This window comes from Neoarius graeffei, chromosome 15, assembly GCF_027579695.1.
Source record: "Neoarius graeffei isolate fNeoGra1 chromosome 15, fNeoGra1.pri, whole genome shotgun sequence".
NCBI lineage: Eukaryota > Metazoa > Chordata > Actinopteri > Siluriformes > Ariidae > Neoarius > Neoarius graeffei.
Genome location: NC_083583.1, coordinates 37,402,459 through 37,420,006, shown reverse-complemented (window position 1 = coordinate 37,420,006; position 17,548 = coordinate 37,402,459). Strand labels below are relative to the sequence as shown.

Genomic DNA, 17,548 nt, shown 5'->3' with positions numbered 1-17,548 from the left:
TAACACCTGGATGATTTTCTTGGACAATCTCAATAATGATGAAGAACATTCATTCTCAACAAACATAAAAGTTAACTGTCTTAATTTTATGATAATTAAAACTTTTTAAAATGTATATATGGTGATTTTTGGGAGAAGCCATAAGAGATATGCTGCCCTGTGTACAGTGTGAGATCTATATGGGCTATATGGAACTGTAGCTTTATGAATAAACCATATTCATTTTGTGAATTTCAGGCCAGTTTGTATACATTATATGGACAAAAGTTTGTGAATACCTGACCATCATATCCACATGTTCTTTTGAACAACTCAATCCAGATGTGGTCCCCCATGTTCTGATAACCTCAGGTAATAACTGATAATGGACCAAAAAAAAAAAAAGAATAGCACCTTCCCTTTGTGTCCATTTTAAACATATTATTATTATTATTATTACCTCCGCCAAGGAGGTTATGTTTTCGGTAGCGTTTGTTTGTTTGTTTGCTTGTTTGTTTGTTGGTTGGTTAGTTGGTTTGTCTGTTAGCAACATTACAGAAAAAGTTATGAACGGATTGCTCTGAAGTTTTTTCCAGAGGTGTGACTGGGCACAAGTAACTATCCATTAAATTTTGGAGGTGATCCGGATCACCGTCTGGATCCCGGAATTTTTTAAAGGATTCTTGGTGGAGGTCTGCGCTCTCCGAGTGCTTTTCTAGTTATTATTATTATTATTATTATTATTATTACACAGACTACTTTGTCTAACAGCTGAGTCTTGCTGAACATTTTAGTGTACTTTATTTAAAACACCTTGGTATTTACCGTTTTACCTTGCTAATACGTCAAATTTAGATGACTGTATGTTCATTAGAGCAGCTCATAAAGGTACAAATAAAATAGAACAATATTACACAATGTATTAAAACATGTTATAGTATTATGATTGGGCTCATATTCAGACAGCAGATGATCCTGTACCAAATATACTCAAGTTTAGAGACATCAGGTTTATTATGGAAATGGCAGTTGCATAGTCAGCTGAACATAGCTCAATTTTAAGCAGACACATCTATGGTTTTCATGGCGTTTTGATCCCAAAAAAATTGCCAATATGTAACCAACCATGTCTAATACTACAACCCCAATTCCAAAAAAGTTGGGGCAAAGTACAAATTGTAAATAAAAATGGAATGCAATAATTTACAAATCTCAAAAACTGATATTGTATTCACAATAGAACATAGACAACATATCAAATGTCGAAAGTGAGACATTTTGAAATTTCATGACAGCAACACATCTCAAAAAAGTTGGGACAGGGGCAATAAGAGGCTGGAAAAGTTAAAGGTACAAAAAAGGAACAGCTGGAGAACCAAATTGCAACTCATCAGGTCAATTGGCAATAGGTCATAAACATGACTGGGTATAAAAAGAGCATCTTGGAGTGGCAACGGCTCTCAGAAGTAAAGATGGGAAGAGGATCACCAATCCCCCTAATTCTGCACCGACAAATAGTGGAGCAATATCAGAAAGGAGTTCAACAGTGTAAAATTGCAAAGAGTTTGAACATATCATCATCTACAGTGCATAATATCATCAAAAGATTCAGAGAATCTGGAAGAATCTCTGTGCATAAGGGTCAAGGCCGGAAAACCATACTGGGTGCCCATGATCTTCGGGCCCTTAGATGGCACTGCATTGCATACAGGCATGCTTCTGTATTGGAAATCACAAAATGGGCTCAGGAATATTTCCAGAGAACATTATCTGTGAACACAATTCACCGTGCCATCCGCCGTTGCCAGCTAAAACTCTATAGTTCAAAGAAGAAGCCGTATCTAAACATGATCCAGAAGCGCAGATGTCTTCTCTGGGCCAAGGCTCATTTAAAATGGAGTGTGGCAAAGTGAAAAACTGTTCTGTAGTCAGACGAATCAAAATTTGAAGTTCTTTATGGAAATCAGGGATGCTGTGTCATTCGGACTAAAGAGGAGAAGGACGACCCAAGTTGTTATCAGCGCTCAGTTCAGAAGCCTGCATCTCTGATGGTGTGGGGTTGCATTAGTGTGTGTGGCATGGGCAGCTTACACATCTGGAAAGACACCATCAATGCTGAAAGGTATATCCAGGTTCTAGAGCAACATATGCTCCCATCCAGACGACGTCTCTGTCAGGGAAGACCTTGCATTTTCCAACATGCCAATGCCAAACCACATACTGCATCAGTTACAGCATCATGGCTGCGTAGAAGAAGGGTCCGGGTACTGAACTGGCCAGCCTGCAGCCCAGATCTTTCACCCATAGAAAACATTTGGCGCATCATAAAACGGAAGATACGACAAAAAAGACCTAAGACAGTTGAGCAACTAGAATCCTACATTAGACAAGAATGGGTTAACATTCCTATCCCTAAACTTGAGCAACTTGTCTCCTCAGTCCCCAGACGTTTACAGACTGTTGTAAAGAGAAAAGGGGATGTCTCACAGGGGTAAACATGGCCTTGTCCCAACTTTTTTGAGATGTGTTGTTGTCATGAAATTTAAAATCACCTAATTTTTCTCTTTAAATGATACATTTTCTCAGTTTAAACATTTGATATGTCATCTATGTTCTACTCGGAATAAAATATGGAATTTTGAAACTTCCACATAATTGCATTCCGTTTTTATTTACAATTTGTACTTTGTCCCAACTTTTTTGGAATCGGGGTTGTAGTTTCATTTTGGCCCTTTGCTAACCCAACAGTAACTTCAGTCCACATCATGCTTCGAGTTTTGTTAAAGCAGCTTTGTTCTGGCAGCCAGATTCTGATGGATGAAAGAGGAAATCATGAGCCAGCATTAATTTCCTATCTGGGATTTCTCAGCTGTATCACAGAGGTCTTGAGGCACATTGGCAAAACACTTTGGGGGGTTTTGAGCAATGTTTCAGCTCTGAGCCTACAGACACTGATTGCAGTGATCCTGAATGACCTTCAGTCCTGGAATGTTGCTTTGTTGGAACTTGTTGCTTTGAAAAATGTTACTTTTATTAAAAACAGATTATAATTATGTGCATTAGTAACGATGCACAAACTCTGGTTCATGCCTTCATTATGTATCATTTAGATGACGGTAATTCACTCTTCATAGGCCTTCCTGCAACGTCTTTACAAAAGCTACAATATATTCAGAACTCTGCAGGTTGACTTCTAATTCATACTAAACACTCTGCTCACATCACCCCCATCCTCGCTCAGCTAAACTGGCTACCGGTTCTGTCCCGTATCAATTTTAAAATCTTGCTTGTTTCTTTCAAAACCCTGCATAATCTTGTTCCAATATACCTTAGGGAACTATTGACCACCTACACCCCTTCTCGCTCACTAAGGTTTTCTATCAACAACCTACTTGCTCTCCCATGCACCAGACTTTCCACCATTGCCCCCAAACTCTGGAATTCTCTTCCTCAATCTCTCCATGACTGCTCTTCTTTCTCTACTTTCAAATTTCAATTGAAGACTTATCTCTTCTATGAACATTTTTCTTCCTCTCTTACTTCTTAGTACACCCCCACCCCACCCTGGTAAAGCGAGCTTTGTATATTGAAAGGCACGATAGAAATTATTATTACACATTGTAGATAACAGATCAATTGCTGTAACTGGTCCATAATTAAATAAGACTCCCCACAACACCCCATACTGACTACCCAGGCAGCAATGCCCCAGCCCCACAAACCAAATGACAATACCCCATAACCCCACTTCAAACACAACAATACCCCATCCATAGTACACAAGTCCCTGTTGTGACCTAAAAGGTAATACTCAGTCTTGACTACTCAGAAAACCTAATCCTGACAACCCAATCAACAATGTTCAATCTTGACTGCCCAAAGAGCAATACTCAATCTCATCTGCCCAATCAACAACACTCATTCCTGACTATTCATATAATATAATTAATGGTTGTTTACCAGAATCTATGAGACTTAGACACTCGGTTTCCTTCCGACTCTGGCAAAGAAAGAAATAGGATATTTATTATAGCCTCAGGTTCAGGACACATCTGAGTTCCACATAACAAACAAGTGATGTAATGTTATGTGTTATTTATCCTCACATAGTGATTATTACTAATAAAATTACTCATAATTACCTCCAAAAATTCACACACATTAAACTTTGATTCAGTCATACATATCAGACAGCGATGATGATTTTATGTTTTTTACAGTTTAAATATGGTTAATGGAGATCTGCTATCAGTTATCTTTCACAGTTAATTATAGCACCAACTGGTTTACAGTTTTAAATGCTCAAAACCTTGTTGAAATCACTTTTTTATCTTTAGCCCCCTAATGCATTACAGCAGTAATCTGGTTAAGGTTGAATGGTCTGACAGGCCTGGAGTTGGCAGAATAGCAATGTCATGGTGTTCCTCTCTCGAGATAACTGGTGTGATAAGATCATGCGATCTTACACCCTGGTGTATAGCAACCAGCCAAAAGAATTCGCACAATACTAATGAGGAAGGAGTGAGTGAAATGGAGGAAAAGGGGCTGTCCCTTGATCTGAAAAGTGAGTCAGAGTGTGAGAATTTGAGGGTTACTTTCAGCCACTGACCCATTTACAAAAAAATGACTTCCAGACTGTGGATTAAAGTTGCACATCTCTGCATGAAAGGATAAAGATACACAATCATTGAAGTCTGGGGAAAAAAAAGCTATTTGCCTGTGCAGGGGAATAGTGGAAATGAAAACAACTTATATCCTTCATCACAAAATTAAATTGTTGGCTAGTAGAGATGGCCCTTAATTTTCAAGCAATGACAATATAATTTGTATTCTCAACTCAGGATTTCAAACAAATTGCTAATGTGGCTATTAATTTTCCAAAACTATTATGGTATCATTTGAAACAAATAGGTCATTCTCATCTTGCAATATGAAGAAAGAAAGAAAGAAAGAAAGAAACTTTTTCAGTGCTTGTCACATACATTTGGGTATCTGGAGTGCTTACTAACACACACACACTGAAATAAGACAACCCAGTCAGTTATTTTTGGGCTACCTAGGTCAGAAACATGTAATTCAACAAACCATTCAGATTTGGCTCCCCTTCTTTTATAGAAATAGGAGTTCATTACCAACTCTGGTTCAAACATGTTTTAAACGGATATGCCTGTTCTAACCATCATCTGTGTTTTCTCCAACAATCATTTTTCGCCTAGGGTTCATGCTCAACAGTTGGCATAGTACGCAAATATTTCATTAAAACTTATGGGAACTGTGTCGACTTATACGAAGAAGTATAGTATGTCTCTTTTAAGCATGGATCTACAAGAATAAACTGTCTCAGAGAAGAATAAAGCAGTGATGTTAAACCACTGTAAAGCTCTGTAATTTAAAGTGCTGATGACACGTTTTTGACATCTTTGGCGATGTTTTATAACATAAAAAGTAATTCCCGATGATCCATATATTAATTCACGAAGGTGCCTATTTTACAAGTTATTTGGTATTTGGGCAAATTTGACGGGGCTGCAGCACCCAGGAGACGAAGGAGGAGGAGGGGCTATGTGACGTCAGCGAAAGAATCTTCCTCCTCACTTACCAGTTTGTTGTGGATGCGAGAGGTGTTCAGTTTATCTCATCTCATCTCATTATCTCTAGCCGCTTTATCCTTCTACAGGGTCGCAGGCAAGCTGGAGCCTATCCCAGCTGACTATGGGCGAAAGGCGGGGTACACCCTGGACAAGTTGCCAGGTCATTGCAGGGCTGACACATAGACACAGACAACCATTCACACTCACATTCACACCTACGGTCAATTTAGAGTCACCAGTTAACCTAACTGCATGTCTTTGGACTGTGGGGAAAACCGGAGCACCCGGAGGAAACCCACGCGGACACGGGGAGAACATGCAAACTCCGCACAGAAAGGCTCTCGCCGGCCACGGGGCTCTTGCTGTGAGGCAACATCGCTAACCACTACACCACCGTGCCGCCCCATGTTCAGTTTATCATTATTAGTATTATTATTATACATTTTATATATATATATATATATATATATATATATATATATATATATATATATATATATATAGTTATTATGCCTTCGCATTGTGTTGCCGGCTTTTGCTCCAAAACCCACAAGGATGGGGTAAGTTTATTCAAGTTTCCCAGAGATCCCGAGCTGCATGCGAAGTGGGTGAAGCAAGTCAGGCGCACTCGTGACAAGTGGGAGCCCTCACCAACATCCGTCCTGTGCTCTGAACACTTCGATTTGGATTGTTTTGACACCCTTCCCAGCTTAAAAGAATCTCATGGGTGTTCAGTTCAGCACAAACGTGTGTTGCTACCATCAGCAGTGCCTACAGTATTCCGGAGGGGGTCTACTAGTAGCTATGCCAGATCCAGCAGTCGCCTGGGACAAGGCAACTCCTCCAAAGACAGTCCTCCTGTCAGAACATGTGTTGAGAAACGACATAAGATAAAGGTACGTAGAGCTATAGAGTGCTCCGACATGATGCTAAAAATAGTAACACTGCGGTCTGCACGGCCATCTTGGAAGTGACTCGCTCCAGAGCGCTCATAGAGTACACATTCATGATAATCATAAATGTAATCATAAAGTCGGCGTGATATCAGTCATGTATTTGCTTGTGAAAGCTTGTTTCTCAAAGCAAACACTGAGGGAAAGCTAACTTAGCCAGACAAGTAGGCTACAGATTGTCATTTGCTTACGCTGATGTAGGTTATCAAATATTTTGCTTCATTCAAGGATAAAACTAAGAAGCCATAAACTAGAAGACGTGCCTGCCAATATTATCCTAAATGTATCACGGATCAGGCATAGTCGTAAGCTTATTATGTTAGCCGTTTGCATGCTCCATTAGGAACTATGTATTCAGTGTAGCATACGGTTTACATGATATAAGCAGTGTTTACACATGCAAGACAACAATACACAATATTAAAATATTGATTCCGTAACGGGCGGCACGGTAGTGTAGTGGTTAGTGCTGTCGCCTCACAGCAAGAAGGTCCTGGGTTCAAACCCCGGGTCCGGCGAGGGCCTTTCTGTGTGGAGTTTGCATGTTCTCCCCGTGTCCGCGTGGGTTTCCTCCGGGTGCTCTGGTTTCCCCCACAGTCCAAAGACATGCAGGTTAGGTTAACTGGTGACTCTAAATTGACCATGAGTGTGAATGGTTGTCTGTGTCAGCCCTGTGATGACCTGGCGACTTGTCCAGGGTGTACCCCGCCTTTTGCCCGTAGTCAGCTGGGATAGGCTCCAGCTTGCCTGCGACCCTGTAGAAGGATAAAGCGGCTAGAGATAATGAGATGAGATGATTCCGTAACATTTTGAACAAATACGGGTTGACCTACCAATCCTTGTTATCCAACCTTGTGGTGTTCAATGCTGGGCTGTCTGCCTGTCCGCTGTCCATCTCGGGGTCGCTCTCAGATTGCACAGTAACAGGTTCAAACCTGTACGGTTGGATGCACCCGTGTTCGTCATCACTTGATTCTTCCGATCTATCCCACTCACAACACAATTCTAGACTCCCAGAAGAGGAAGAGCTAGAGAGTTCACCGGCGTTTTCATGTGCCATTTCCATTGAGTAGACAGCCAGTGAACCGCAGCGTGTTCTTCCGCTGACGTCACAACATGGCCGCGAGCCACGGACCCAGTTTTCTTGCACTGTGCAATTAAAAGTTGGATATTCGCGTAACAACAGCTTCTTTTCACGTAATTATAACAGTAATCTAACATGTTTGCCATGTTGTATAGTTTATTTAAGAAATTGCATAGAGTCATGTTCATGTCATCAGCCCTTTAAGTAACCCCATCAAATACAACCCCATTTCCGAAAAAGTCAGGAAGCTGTGTAAAACATAAATAAAAACAGAATGCAGTGATTTTCAAATCATGGAAACCCTATATTTAATTGAAAATAGTACAAAGAGATCATATCATAGTATAGTATAGTCAGGCCCGCCGACAGGGGGGGACAAACGGGTATGTTGTCCCGGGCCCAGAACTGGGCTCTCATGAAGTTGCGATTATTTTATTTCATTTCAAAATGTGTTGATTTGGGGGAGAAATGTGCTATATTTGCATTCAATAAATGATTTCTAGATCTTTTGCCTTTATTGTCTTTGAAAAGGCGTCAAGAACCCCCTACCACCCCTAATGCAAAAATGGTTTGGTCTGACTCTTTGATTAAGGGGGAAAAAACGACATCGTTCGATCATAGCGCTTCGACAATCAGCGTGCGTGCCATTTACCAACATGCACAAGTCAGGAGCACAGAAAAGAAAAGAAAAGAGAAAAAGAGGGGAAGAAACCAAGAGATTCAGGGGCTCACTGCATAAATATTTTAAAAAAGATTCTGATGATGCAGCAGGTACTAGCAAAGGCAGTGGGGCAGCTGAGCCAGGTAAGACCAGTGTTGGGCACGTTACTTTCAAAAAGTAATTAGTTATAGTTACTAGTTACTTTTCCCAAAAAGTAACTGAGTTAGTAACAGAGTTACTTTGTCATAAAAGTAACTAATTACCAGGGAAAGTAATTATTCCGTTACATTTTGTTCCCCCTCAAAAAAGATCGAATTCAATCAGTGTAATCATAATAAAAGTGAATGTTAAATGTGTTTAATGACTGAAATGGACACTTAACAGAACCAATTAGTAATGTTATCTACACTATATTAATATTTTTGTGGGACAATGTGAGATAAGACATCTATCAAATGTAATATATTTTTGTAGTTATTAAAATTATGTTACTAATTACTGGCCACTGACGAGGACAAACGCTTTGTTCCTTGACATAATGTGCATTGCACGTAAACACTCTTGCCTTTTATTTCAAGTAATGAAAAGTAATGGCTGTATTTCCAATGTGAAAACGCAGTGCTGGGCTGACCGCTCGCCATCGCTGTGTCTTCCGATTGAAAGAGCGCGCAGTAGTGCAGTAGGCGTGGCCTACCTACGTATGTTGTCCAAATCTACTCTGATTGGCTTACTGTGCCGTTGTCTCGTGTCTCCCTGCCCCATACGAAAGCAGAGTAAAGAAAGGCTGAATGAGCAGCGGGGCGGCACGGTGGTGTAGTGGTTAGCGCTGTCGCCTCACAGCAAGAAGGTCCGGGTTCGAGCCCCGTGGCCGGCGAGGGCCTTTCTGTGTGGAGTTTACATGTTCTCCCCGTGTCCGCGTGGGTTTCCTCCGGGTGCTCCGGTTTCCCCCACAGTCCAAAGACATGCAGGTTAGGTTAACTGATGACTCTAAATTGACCGTAGGTGTGAATGTGAGTGTGAATGGTTGTCTGTGTCTATGTGTCAGCCCTGTGATGACCTGGCGACTTGTCCAGGGTGTACCCCGCCTTTCTCCCGTAGTCAGCTGGGATAGGCTCCAGCTTGCCTGCGACCCTGGAGAACAGGATAAAGCGGCTACAGATAATGAGATGAGATGAGATGAACGAGCAGCGTGCCAGATGAGAACAGCTTTAATAAAGTAACGCATAGTATTTTATTGTAAGTAACGGGAACGGCGTTATAACAATGTAAAAAGTAATTAGTTAGATTACTTGTTACTAAAAAAAGTAACGCCGTTTATTTCTAACGCCATTATTCCCATCACTGGGTAAGACACAGACAATTTTTTCCAGCCCCGTAAAGTAACCCCAACCAAGGCACGCATGGCATGCAATTCATGTTACAAAAGAGGGGAGAGCAAGTCACACTGAACACCATATCAAACGCACAGGGCATTGAATCATTTCATAACCACAACGGCTTAATAACATTGTGTTTCATATATCTGATTGAAGCTAAGAATATTCACATTAGCCCGCAATCATATCCCGCCGTTTCTCGAGCGGTGTGTTCTTCTCTGCTTTTCACACTGGACAGTATGCACGCACACACAACAAAAGTCCGGCGCATTGCATTTCACACCTGAATAGTTTCAGACTAAGGAAATGTTAAAATGTTAAAACTGTAAAAATGCTGAAATGCTAAAATGAAATGGTTGTTGACCGGTTGAATGGTTTTTGAATACCTGTCATTTAAGGGTTGGAGTGAGTAGAGACTGGGATAAGAGAGGTGGGTGTGTGTGTGGGGGTTGGCCCGGGGGGTTGTTAGGGGGGGCCCATTCAGAGCATTTTGTCCTAGGCCCAGCCAAAGCTGTCAGCGGCCCTGAGTATAGTATAGTATAGTATAGTATAGTATAGTATAGTATAGTATAGTATAGTATAGTATAGTATAGTATAGTCTTCTTCTGCTTTATCTGTAGTATAGTATAGTATAGTTTTATTTCGGTCATTTTAAGCACATCATAAGGTACAATACTTTCATTTGATCAATGGAATTCTGACCGAAAAGGTATAGGCTGAAGCCTTGGATTATTGTGCCTACCCTTTTTACATTTCATTTATATATCAAAAGTAAGTAATGAAGACAAAAGGGAAAAAAATGAGAAAGTGAAAACAAAACGACAGATACAGTTATAATAATTGAGATGAGAAAAAAGAAAGAAAAACAAAACCAGAAGAACTTAACAAGACCTCACGAGGTATCATCTTCCACTGTATGCTATTATTTTTATACTAAAATTTAAATACCGAACAGTTTCAATTTCATATCGCAATTTTTAAAATATATACATATTATCTTATAGTTTGTGTTTCAATTATTAATCATATATTTAAGAGTAATATAATAGTACCTTGGTTATGTATATATTAAATAATACATATTAGCATAGTACATAGAAATAATACACAGTATAGTACCATAGTGTCACTGTGTTATTCATTTATAATTATATTGCTGTTTTACTTATTTGTACTAACTGTAATGTCATTATGTTACTATTATTTATTTTATTATTATTTCATACTAATGCTCTGTATTTATCTATTATGTTAGCTTTGTACATTTTTTTAAATGTATTAATTGAGCTACACTTTTTTAGTTCATCATCTAATCTGTTCCATAAGTTTACTCCTTTAAAAGATATACATTTACTTTTACTGTTGGCTCTGGCTTTAGTTTTTTTTTTTTTACAGATGCCAGCTCCCCTTAGATTATACAGGCTCTCTCTAGGCCTGAACAGCTCCTGGATACAGTATGGAAGCAAATGGTTGTGTGCCTTATACATTATAACAGCAGTGTTAAGATCCACAAGATCATGTAATTTTAAAGTGTCTAATCTAATGAAAAGTAGATTTGATGGTTCATAGTAGTCTGTTTTGTTGACAATTCTTATGGCTTTCTTCTGGAGTAAAAATATTGGCTTGATATTTGTTTTGTAGTTGTTCCCCCATACTTCCACACAATAGCTAATGTATGGGAGCACGAGAGAGCAATACAGTATGTTAAGTGATTTTTGATTTAAGATAGTTTTCATTTTACACATTATAGCAATTGTTTTGGATGTTTTTGTCTTAACATTATCTATATGTGGTTTCCAGTTAAGTTTATTATCGATAATAACACCCAAAAATTTATTCACAAACACTAGTTCAACTTCTACATCATTTATTTTGATTTTAATCTGATTGTTAGTTTCTCGATTGCCAAATGTGATAAATTTTGTTTTGCTTAAGTTCAAAGACAGTTTATTAATGTCAAACCATTTCTTTAATATTGTAAGCTCATTTTCTACTGTAGGCAGGAGCTGCTCTAAATGTTTTCCCGAGCAGTACAAACTGCTATCATCTGCAAACAGAATACAATTCAGGTGTTGTAGTACATCACAAAGATCATTTATGTACATAATAAACAGTTTGGGTCCCAGTACAGAGCCTTGTGGGACTCCATGCATGACTTTTTCCATATGTGAGTTTACACTGTTAATATGTACATATTGATATGTCACTGAGATAGCTGTTTAACCATGCATAAGCTGTACCCTTGACACCGTATCTTTCCATTTTTTTCAAGAGCAACCCATGATCGACGGTGTCAAATGCCTTTCTCAGGTCAACAAAAATTCCTACAGTATATTCCTTGTTATCAACTGAAGTGGAGATTTTCTCCACTAGTTCCATTACTGCCATCCAGGTGGACCTATATGGTCTAAAACCATACTGGTGATTACTCAGTAAATTATGCATTTCTATGAAATTGTCAAGCCTACTAGCAAACAGTTTTTCTAAGATTTTTGAAAATTGAGAGAGCAAAGAGATGGGTCTGTAATTGGTGAACTGGTATCTGTCTCCACTTTTGAAGATGGGAATTACTTTAGCGAGTTTCATTTTGCTTGGAAAAATACCGGTTAGAAAAGATTTATTGCAAATGTGAATGGTGTTACTATACTGTGTATTATATCCTTGATCAGTGTCATATCTATGTCAGTGCAGTCGGTAGACTTCTTATTTTTAAATTTTGTAACAATTTCCAGGATCTCACTATCATGTACACTACTGATGAATATGGAGTTTGGATTCCAAGTGATAATACTTTCATTTATGCCACCTGTTTCCCTCAGTTTAACAATTTCTTTTGCAAGGGAAGGTCCAACATTTATACAAAGAACTTGTTAAATTCATTTGCTATTTCTGTAGTGTTATCTCATCTCATCTCATTATCTCTAGCCGCTTTATCCTTCTACAGGGTCGCAGGCAAGCTGGAGCCTATCCCAGCTGACTCTGTAGTGTTATTTATAATTATATTATCTTTAATAAAATGATTTGGATAGTCGGTACTTGCAGTACTTTTTTAAATTAAACTATTTAATATCTTCCAATTCCTTGAATGTTGTTCTTGTGCTGTTGCAACTGCTTATAGTAATATTCATGGGCGCCGCCAGGGGGGGAAAGGTTAGAACAATTCTAGGGGCCCAGCACTGCCATGGGGCCCTTCAAGGGGCTGATAATATGCTTTTAATGATTTTAATAAGACTTTTGAAATAACAACAATGCAATATTCCATCTGGTAAAATGAGCTAATTGAACAAGGTTGTCTATTTCTTGAGTTCTTCAACATATTGTCATTTAACCCTCCCCCTTTTGCGAAATGGTACGGTCCAGTTCTGGTAGACGCGCGATGCGTTAAATCTGTGTGCTGATCAGTGCAATGCAGCAGCCAGCCAGCAGTGGAGTGCATACAGTCTATGATCGCTAAATATGAAGAGTGGCTGCCAAAAACGTAAAGAAAGGCAACTGAAAGCTGAGAGGGACCGGAGAGGCAGGCAACTGGTCACTCAGTTTTTCCCAAAGAAAGGTAGCTATCGCTCACATGTGTGTTCAAAATATTAGCGAATGGTAAATGAACAGTATGAACGTGGTTGGATTAGCCTATCAAGAGAACACTTTTACAGTTTGTACAGTGACATTTTTTCCATTTTAATAACTGAACTGACTTGTGTGATAAACAAGATGAAATATTACGTTATGCTGGTGCTAATAACTAGTGCTAATAACCAGTTTCATAACTAATGGGGTGCCCTAAATATGCAGAGATTCAGCCTCAGGGGGACCGCCGCCCTACCAAACCACTGAACCCCCCTTTGGAGAAGGAGGGAAGCAGCAATACAACCCATAAATGCTTTAGGATTGAAGTTTTTAATGAGCGAGCGCCATATACAGTTTGCTAGATTAAAGTGTTACTAATGTAACAGACGTTGCGTTGTGTTGTTCACCAGTCTTTTTATTCTGAAGAAATGAGACACAAATACACTGCTGAGGACGGGCTGCAAATGTCCAGTGGCATTGGCGCTTACATTTCCAAAACGAACTGAAAGAGGCCAGCGCCTCGTTCCCATAACTACCTGCGCTCTTAAAGGGCCAGCGCAGAATTTCCCCACCACTACACACAATGGCAAGTGGAAAAAAATAAACCCGTTACACTAATAACGGACACCAGTCAAGTGTTTGACATGGTTACATGTGTGGAATGTTCACACGTTCTAAACCATTGGTTTCAACCATTGGTTAATACATAAAATGTAATAAAAAAGTCACAAACTCAAGGTCCATGGGCTATCAAAAGTCAAATAATGACAATAGTGCAATTGTGACGAGGGTGGGCAAAGTTGGGGGGCCCAAAATTCTAATCTTTCATGGGGCCCAAAATTTCTGGCGGCGCCCCTGTATCCGGGTAATGTTATCAATGTGAGTTTCAGATGAAAGACTGGGGTCAATAATCACTCCAAGGTCTTTTACTGCTGCACATGAAGAAACAGAAAGGCCATCCAGAGTTACTGTGTAATCAGAAAACTTACTTATAGCTGCATGTGGTCCTAGTACAAGTACTTCAGTCTTGTCAGAGTTAAGCAGAAGGAAGTTAATAAGCATCCAGTGTCTAATGTCCTTAACACATTCCTCAATTCTATTAAGTTGGTGTCTCTCATCAGGTTTTGCAGAAACATACAACTGTGCGTCATCAGCATAACAGTGGAAACTAATACAATGTTTACGAATAATATCACCCAGAGGTAACATGCATAAAGAAAAAAGCAGTGGACCCAAGACAGAACCTTGTGGAACACCAAACTTTACCTCAGTATGTCTAGAAAAATCACCATTTACATCAACATACCGATAGCAATCAGTTAAATAAGACCTGAGCCAGGAGAGGGCCGTTCCCTTAACTCCCACAACATTTTCTAGTCTATCCAGAAGAATGGAATGATCAATGGTATCAAATGCTGCACTAAGGTCAAGCAACACAAGCAGCGAGACACAGCCCTGATCAGACGCCAACAGTAGGTCATTTACTACTTTAACCAGAGCTGTCTCTGTGCTATGATGAGGTCTAAATCCTGACTGATACATTTCATGGATGTTATTTCTATGTAAATATAAGCATAACTGCTGTCCCACAGCTTTTTCAAGGATCTTGGAGATAAAGGGGAGGTTTGATATTGGCCGATAATTGGACAGCTGACAGGGATCAAGGTCAGGTTTTTTAATCAGGGGTTTGATAACTGCTAGTTTAAAGGATTTGGGTACATCGCCAATCCTAAGAGAAGAATTTATTATTTTTAGAAGTGGTTCAATTACTTCAGGTATTATCTGTTTGAATAGATGTGTAGGTAAGGGATCTAGTACACAAGTTGAGGCTTTTGATGCCGAGATTAATGAAAGTAATCCAGTTTTTCTAAGGGGAGTAAAACATTCTAATTGCTGATCTGATACAGTTATATTGTTAACTACAGGGTCACTTACATTGTCTGACCTTAAATTAGTAGTTTGAATTTTTTGTCGGATATTCTCAATTTTGTCATTAAAAAAATTCATGAAGTCATTGCTACTACATACTGCAGGTGTGCATGTGTCTACAGTAGACTTATTCCTGGTTAATTTTGCTACAGTATTAAATAGGAATCTAGGATTATTTTTGTTATCTTCTATTAGGGAGGAGAGATATGTTGATCTAGCAGCACTAAGAGCTTTTCTATACATCAGGAAGCTCTCCTTCCATGCTAATTTGAACACTACCAATTTTGTTTGACGCCATTTATGTTCCAATTTTCGAGTGGTCTGCTTTAAAGTGCGAGTGTCATCATTATACCAGGGTGCTAATTTTTTTGTCTCTGACCGTTTTCCTTTTAAGAGGAGCTATATTATCTGAAGTATGGCGGAATGTTGACTCTAAGCATTCAGTTGCCTGATCAAGTTCTGCAGGGGCTGACAGTGACCCAATCAAAGCTGATAACTCTGGGAGATCATTTATAAAGCTCTGTGCAGTAGTTGACGTGAATGTACGTTTAATACAGTAGTGTGGTGAGGTGCATACTCAGACATATTTTGAATGAGATGAGATAATGATCTGAGATAACTTCAGACTGTGGAAGTATGACTATATTTTCTACATTTAACCCGAATGTTAGTATTAGATCGAGGGTGTGACCACCATTATGGGTCGGTCCTATGACATTCTGATTAATCCCTACTGAATCTAAAATGGACACAAACACTGTTTTCAAAGGGCCTTCTAGGTTATCGAAGTGAATATTAAAATCTGCGACAACTAAAGCTTTGTCTAAGGAAATAACCAGATCTGAGATAAAATCTGCAAATTCAGAAAGAAACTCAGAATATGGCCCCGGGGGCCTGTAAATAATAAGTAATGGAATTAACTGGGTAGACCTATTTTTCAAGGCTACATACATTATATGAGTATGAAGAACTTCACATGTATTAAATTTATAACTAGATTTGTGTGTTACATGTAGATAATCATTATAAATAACCATGACACCTCCTCCCCTGCCAGTTAGATGAGGCTGGTGTATATAACTGTATCCAGGAGGACTCGCTTCTGTGGCAGCGGGGGTGTGGTCAAGCATCGGTCTGTGACCGGAGGGCGGAGTCAGGGAAGGTAAGTGGCAGAATCACTGCGCCTGAGGTTAATTAATGTGTTTGTGTGTCTTCCCCAGTGACCGTGCCCTATTTAAGGAGAGAGAGCGAGAGCAGAGGGAGCGCTCTCCCCAACCAGACGACTGGAGTGTGTGTGCGCGTGTGTGGCTGAGAGAGTGAAATTGACACTGAAAAGTGAAAATAAAAGAGTTTTGTGAACTCAGTTCTGGCCTGCCGTCCCTCTGTGCTCCACCCACCCATACGAACTGCTACAGTGGTGCCGAAACCCGGAAATTGGAGCGCAGAAGCAGAACAGCCCCATGGAGTCCTTCCCTTTCGCCGACCTGGTCCACGCCCTCGCCACGGCCCAGCAAAGCCAGCACCAGGCGCTAGTCGCCCTCCGGAAGGAGCAGGAATAGCAGTTTGAGGCCCTGGTGTTGGCTCAGCAGGAAGAGCGACAGGCATTCCGGCACCTCCTCGCATCGGCGGGGTCCACCAATTCCACCGCCGCGGGCCTGTCCCCCCTCACCCTAACGAAGATGGGCCCGCAGGACGACCCCGAGGCCTTCCTCACGCTCTTTGAGCAGGTAGCAGAGACCTCGGGGTGGCCGGTGGAACAGTGCGCGGCGCGCCTCCTCCCCCTGCTAACGGGAGAGGCGCAGCTGGCCGCTCTACAGCTCCTCGCCGACCGCCAGCTGGCCTACGCGGACCTTCGCTGGGCCGTCCTCCAGCGTGTGGGGCGCACCCCCGAGCAACAACAGCAGCGCTTCCGCGCTTTGCGCTTGGAGGAAGTCGGCCGGCCGTTCGCGTTTGGCCAGCAACTCCGGGACGCCTGCGGGCAGTGGTTGAGGGCCGACAACTGCGACGCCAAGGGAATCATCGACCAGGTGGTACTGGAGCAGTTCATCGCCCGCCTACCAGCCGGAGCTGCAGAGTGGGTCCAGTGCCACCGCCTAGCATCGCTGGATCAGGCAATCGAGCTGGCAGAGGACCATTTGGCGGCTGTCCCAACGGCAAGACAGCAGCAATTGCGGCCTGCCCGAGGCCCAAGACCAAAAAGGGGGTGAGACAGTTCCTGGGGCTGGCTATTATCGTAGGTTTATACCTAATTATTCGGACGTCACCAGCCCGCTGACTGATCTGACTAAAAAGGGGGCACCAGATCCGGTCCAGTGGATGGAGCAATGCCAGCGGGCTTTTTCTGAGGTAAAGGCTGCAGCACTGTGTGGGGGGCCACTTTTACACTCCCCTGACTTTTCTCTCCCCTTTAT

At 40.9% G+C, this 17,548-nt stretch overlaps 1 protein-coding gene across 2 annotated transcripts in view; it reads right to left on the bottom strand.

Annotated features, from left to right (window-relative positions):
* si:ch1073-396h14.1 (disintegrin and metalloproteinase domain-containing protein 10) overlaps window positions 1-17,548 on the bottom strand; it is a 72,985-nt gene that overhangs the window by 41,806 nt on the left and 13,631 nt on the right. The gene's annotated exons all lie outside the window — the stretch shown is intronic.